The sequence below is a fragment of the Lolium perenne genome, chromosome 4 (genome assembly GCF_019359855.2).
Source record: "Lolium perenne isolate Kyuss_39 chromosome 4, Kyuss_2.0, whole genome shotgun sequence".
Lineage (NCBI taxonomy): Eukaryota > Viridiplantae > Streptophyta > Magnoliopsida > Poales > Poaceae > Lolium > Lolium perenne.
In genome coordinates this window covers 387,008,429-387,015,008 of record NC_067247.2, presented here as the reverse complement: position 1 = coordinate 387,015,008, position 6,580 = coordinate 387,008,429, and the positions used below count along the sequence as shown (strand labels likewise).

The 6,580-nt window shown below is 37.3% G+C and overlaps 1 long non-coding RNA gene across 1 annotated transcript; it reads right to left on the bottom strand.

Annotated features, from left to right (window-relative positions):
- Positions 1-2,097: 2,097 nt before the first annotated feature.
- Positions 2,098-5,793, bottom strand: LOC139830740 (uncharacterized). The gene is made up of 3 exons (XR_011744137.1): positions 5,049-5,793; positions 3,413-3,473; positions 2,098-2,320 (listed from the first exon to the last, which is right to left on the bottom strand). It is a non-coding gene; the product is annotated as an uncharacterized lncRNA (long non-coding RNA).
- Between the last annotated feature and the right edge of the window lie 787 nt (positions 5,794-6,580).

Below are 6,580 nucleotides of genomic sequence, written 5' to 3'. Positions count from 1 at the left end.
TACACACTTGTCTTATAAGCTATTTAGAAAAAAAAAAACAAGAAACATAATTTGGATTTATTGAAATCAAGCGATTAGAATATTTCCCGAAACCGGAAACTTTGGCATGTTTTATTTCAAACATGGATTTTGATTTGAAGTCAAAACGACTCAAATAATTTTATAAAACTAATATTGGTTAGAACCAAATTACAAAAATAATTATTATGCATATAATCCTTTATATAGTTACTTGGGAATTGATATTTCAAAATAAGGTTTGGGCCTTTTGTATTAAATAAAATCTATATGATTTCAAAACCATAAATAGAAATAGTTTTGGTTTGAATATACTTTGGAAATAAACTTTGTGAAAACTCCATTTTGGGAAAGGCTTTTAAATAAAACTCAAAAATTTAATTCCTTGTGAAATTTCAACAAAGACAAACAATTTAATCAACTGAATTTATTTATTTTTACATTCCAAAATTATGAAATTTTTGGGATGTTACAGACTACCACCCTTAAAAGAAATCTCGTCCTCGAGATTTGAAGAGGCTAGAAAGAAAGATGGGTTTGGGATATGTTGAGGTGGGCTACCACCCTTAAAAGATTTTTTGTAGGTAGTCCTATGTCTTGGGTTCAAGCTAAGCTTATCTTGGGTATGACTTGGCACATCCTAGGATATGACTTGACACCAGGTCATCTTTGGCGGGCTTCTAAGTTAATATCCAATAGGTTGTTGTTTATTAACATATAGTGAACAACCTATCTTTTTAAAGTGACTTGAGTATGCCTTTTCTCATGGTTAGGCTTCTAATCCAAATGGTTGGTTGTTGAACTACTTTTGACACTGATGGGTCACTCTTTGAGTCAATCAGAAGACCAAGATGAGAGAACCTCACGACATCCTTCATCCTCTTACTTGTTAGTGTCATCGACGGTCTTCCACTATCTTCATCTTGTAGTTGGATGCTCATTCTCATTGTAGTCCTACGCTTTGCAGCAGTTGCCTACTATAAGGGGATATTATTCTAGCATCATAAGGTTTAGGCTTTTCAACGTCATCTCTATGGTAGGTATGTCTCTCTAGATTTACCATTCCTCATAACAAGAGCGAACAATATGAGTAGTCGTCATGGGGGCCAATCCATGTCGCACCCAATCATTACCTTGTATTCAGTTTGGTTCATCTCGCATTCTAACTCTTGGTCAACCTTGCCAGTTTGACAAAATTTCAATGGAAAATTGAATCAATGTTTCAATTCCCATTAGTGAATTGTTTTGAAAACATTTCTATCGATCCTTAACTAGGGTTTACATATCTCACACTCTATGCTTCTTCATCTTGATAGGGAACATCAAGGTTGGTTTCGCTAAGATTGTCTTCATGACTATTTGTCAAGAAAACACCTGTTGGTTTGAGTATAGATGAGAATAGATGGAAAAGATCTAAAGAGAATTCCTACCCTCAAAATAGCAGATCAAGGCAATTCATTTTACAAACAAAATCTACCAAGCATTCATCACACCAAGCAAACTAGTTCAAACAAAAAAAATCTAGTATGGTCATACCACAAGTTAGTATGATCATAACGTTATTGTAAAATCATTGGTCTAATAAGTGGTGGTCTATTCTATTTCTGCATTCAATGCTTCAACTTCTTCTACTGTTATTGTGTATCTTTCGAGTTGTCAAGTATGCATCGGAGTCTTCTCCAAGTTCTTCGTTGCCTTCCATGAAGTTGCATCATGCTGAGTCGAGTAATAACATAAGAATCGTCGGTCTTCACACTTAAGGGACCTGGTCATCGGACATGGTCATCATCAGTCCTTCCTTGATGGATTTCAAGAGTTCGGCCATCTAAGGTAAGAAGAAAATTCTTTTGAAGGTGAAGTAGATGAGAATACAAGAAGTTCAAAATGAAAGATCTTTTTAATAGAAACTGGACTAGATAGATTTTTTTTTCATCCTAAGGTCTTCCTATTCTATTCCAAACCTAGGGTCACGAACCTACAGTCAACACAATGCTCTGATACCATCTGAAGCGATCAGACCGATGCTGAGTTGAATCTCAGTGCTTAGTAGTGCTAGTCCACTGGATCAATCGCTAGCACACACAGTTTAAGATGTAATACCAAGAAACAAAGGTCTTTATTACATCGCATGATCCAAATTACATAATAACTTACAAATTGCATAGCACAAGGCTAGCTCAATATCAGAGTTCACAATGAACCATAACAGCATGGAGTCCTTCGTCTTCAAGTGCCACAGGCGAGCATGTCGAGTATAGACTCGTAACCCTAACCATCGAACCTCACTCGTTCATCGGAATATCTGCAACATAAAACGTTGCAGCCACGCAGGGTCAATACATTTGGAATTGTATTGGCAAATGTCACTATTTGGTGGATATATAAATGGCGCCTAATAACTACGTGCTCATCTGGCAAGTGGAGTTTCGGCTCTTTTGCGGAAAGCAATAGTTTCCCTATCTTTTATAAACAATTTTTTTTTTCAGAAACATCGTCTAGGAACATATTAGCATAACCCATGCCGTCGCAAGACAGTTAGCTTCATACGCTCCTAAACATCTACGGACATGCTAGCATAGGCCCATGTAAACACAAGACAACCTAGCTTTGCATGCTCCTAAACCCATTGTTTGTCCCATCAAGTTTTATTAAGAAATTGGAATGATGAGATCCTCCAAACAGTTCCAGACTCTAGTTGCTCATAATGTCCATAACCGGGGACACGGCTAAGTACTTAGATTTGACACTCTCGAGAGGTTGTACACATTCCCCACATGACCTAGTCTGTTCTTCTTCCATGATGCACATTTTGCTCAAATGGACAGATGTCGACTAGGACAAGATCTTTCAGAAGCAATACCTCAACCACAATGGATGCGCTCCGTCCTACCAACACCTACCACCCTCTGTACATTGGATCGAGTTCTCGCAACCTACTCAATCTAGCCAGAGCCCATATAGCATGTGGTTGTACTGGAAGCTACTAAAACAGGAACACCGGGCTAATCTCTTTGTTCCTGGGTGGCCAACCTCAAGTGTGATGCACACGGTGCTGCCATAGAAATGACCCCGGTGCAACCACTCAACATAAACCAAGCATTACCACTTCCACCCAGATGATTCATTATTTTAGGTTGTTTTATTACACAAAACCATACTTTCATAATACCACATATCACATCATGAAATCCCAACCACGCATCTACAATAGCAATGCTAAGCACACTACAATACGGTAGCGACAAAGAACAAGTGTTGAACATGTGGTTGTTCTAATAGGTGATCATAGCATAGCAATATATATATTTAAAACAATCCTACACATGAATAGCTACTGAAAATAACTACAAAGTGCATAGGAAAATAGTAGGACAAGACGGTGTGTGACACTTGCCTTTTTGGTAACTGAAGAATTCTGCACTTCTCTAAATCAAAACTCGTAGCTCTCCGTACAGCTATAACATACAAGTAACAAAACATAAACACACATTCAAACAACAACAAAATCAAGCAAGACAAACAAAGAGTTGTTATTCATTGTATTCTAGTTTCCATTTAATTTGTGAATAAATGAGAAATTGAAGGTATGGCCTGCAAGATATGATTTGAGAATTTGAATAACGAACTAAATTACTTAGAAAGAGAAGTACCATCAACGACCAAAAGGAAAAGACAGATTGGTTACAAAAGAATGGACAAAATTTGGAATGACTCATGTGATAAGAATCACATAGATTTCACATGGTGAAAACTCAAATGCTATTAAGTTGAAGGGTGACAACACTTATATAATCAAGTTACAAAAAGGCTTGGGTATGAACCAATGGTATAGTTAATTACTCAAATAACTCATTTGTAATTTGAATAGCCCAAACTTAATAAATATGATCAAATGACATGCGATTAGATAGACAGGAATGGTAATTCAAGATGTGGATCAAAGAATCTAAAGGATATCAAGGTTTGAATCCATGTGTAGAGTGTCTCCACAACATTTGCACAGAGAAAACCAATAAATATGATTTGTCACAATTTACTCAAATAACTCATGTGTAGTTTGAATATTGTGAACTAGGAAAATATAATTAGGATAGATATGATCTTGGACATGATGAAAATATCTAAATGATTTTGGTATATGGGTATGATCATATGATTCACTTTGGAAAAAAATGAATTATGAGTTTAAGCTTCAAACCAATGTTTACAAAAATCAATTATGATAATGGTTCCGATGGATATTGATGAGTAGCACATATTCAAAAGAAAGATATGGTCAGGTAGGGTTTATGGATTGTGTCGTATGACACATAGAAGGATATTACTTCAAATCTAAAACCATGTGAAGTGAATATAATCAACTAAACTAAACAGGTGTGCTACTGGATGGAGAGTTCAAATATAATTCATTTACAAAAGGAATCCTCTTAAAGGGATTTTTAGAATTTAAGTTATGTCGAAACTACTCAAGTTCTCATATTTAGACTTGAATACTTACAAACTGTTTTATAAGTTTTAGGCACTGATGTTAATGTACAGGGGACATCAATAAGTTTCATTTGCAAGAGGAATCATTTGATTTAAATTTGTAGAATTTGAACCATGCAGAAAATACTCAACTTACATATTTAAATTTGAATATTCGAAAATAATTCATAAGTCAAATTTTATTGCACCACTGTGTTCTCCTCATTTTTGTGAGTTCAACGTCATATTATTTGTTAGAATCCGAATTTCCAAACATTAGTTATCAATTTTTACAAGATTAAACATGTCACGGTTAAATTTTGATGTTGTACGAAAAGTTGTCCGGAAAAGTTTATCGGATGGAAAAACACTCTACAGAAAGGTCGTAGAGAATTTAATGATGAACTCAACGTCAGAGAAATCATCCAAAACGGAGCTATAGATCTATTGTTATGAAATTTGAAAGTTCTTATAGGTGAACTAGCTAGCTAGTACAATGGAGCGATCGATTTCTGTACTCTGTACATGGAAAATTCAGTGTAACGAGATGCCTACTATAGTACCTGATGCCTGAACGATGGTGGGTCGGACGTGAATGGCGACGGCGTTCTGGTGGTTATCCAATTCAGCGGACGTTCTGTTTGTCACGTTTGTGTTCCTGTTCTCATTCAGCGAGGCTCAGGTGGTGGTTACGGACGGCTGGAGACGGCGGGTGGTGACAACTCCGACGACACGATCTTGCGCTCTGTACGGGAGGGAAAATAGTGAGGACGAAACGGAAGAGCAAGGCATGCAGATTAGAGCGAGGAGAAGGAGGCAGGGCTCCTGGTGGCGTTCCGGAGGTCCTTGGTGGCGTCGAGATGTCGGACGAGGTGCGGAAGGAGACGGCGGTCACGATGGTGTGCTTGTATGAATATTTCGCATCCACGAGCAGCGGCGATAGGCGGCCGAAGTGTCGCGTCTCCGACGATCTTCCGACGGCGTTTCCGGGCGGCCTCGTTCTCTGCGGATGGAGAAAAAGTGGTGAGGTGTCGCGGTTGATCGAGGGAAACGATATGGAGTGAAAGATATGGGTCGGGGACGACAGAGAACGTCAATCTCGAGCTCCAATCCCGGCGGCGGCTTGGAACTCCGGCGAGAAATTTCGACAGCCTGGCGGCACGAAATCTAGGGTTTTAAGGGGAAACTGCAGAGGAGATATGTGGGAATTTATAAGAAATTTTTCGTAGCAAAGAAGCCATAAATCTGCACCGAATTGGCGATTTTCTGGGGCAGTTCGAGTTCTGTAACGAACTCGTCAAAGGGATGGTCTCCGGCTGGAGGTAGGTGACGATGTGGGTCCCATGCGTTAGAAAGAAAAAGAAAAGAAAAGTCAAAGGAAAATGCGGGGCGTGCTGCTGCTGCTTCGGCCGCGCGGCCTGGCACGCGCGTATGTGCACGACCTGGCTTCTCATTGATTGAGCTGCCTGGCCGGTTTCCCTTTGTTTTTTTATTCTCTTTTCTTATTTAGTTTTTAGTTTCAGTTTTAGGCATCCAAACTGATTTAAATAAAATTCGTAAAATTTGTAATTCTGTCCAGTATGATTTTCGGATACTAATGATTACTCTTTCAGTTTAAAAATGAAAACACAAGAGTATATTTTTACACACTTGTCTTATAAGCTATTTAGAAAAAAAAAACAAGAAACATAATTTGGATTTATTGAAATCAAGCGATTAGAATATTTCCCGAAACCGGAAACTTTGGCATGTTTTATTTCAAACATGGATTTTGATTTGAAGTCAAAACGACTCAAATAATTTTATAAAACTAATATTGGTTAGAACCAAATTACAAAAATAATTATTATGCATATAATCCTTTATATAGTTACTTGGGCATTGATATTTCAAAATAAGGTTTGGGCCTTTTGTATTAAATAAAATCTATATGATTTCAAAACCATAAATAGAAATCATTTTGGTTTGAATATACTTTGGAAATAAACTTTGTGAAAACTCCATTTTGGGAAAGGCTTTTAAATAAAACTCAAAAATTTAATTCCTTGTGAAATTTCAACAAAGACAAACAATTTAATCAACTGAATTTATTTAT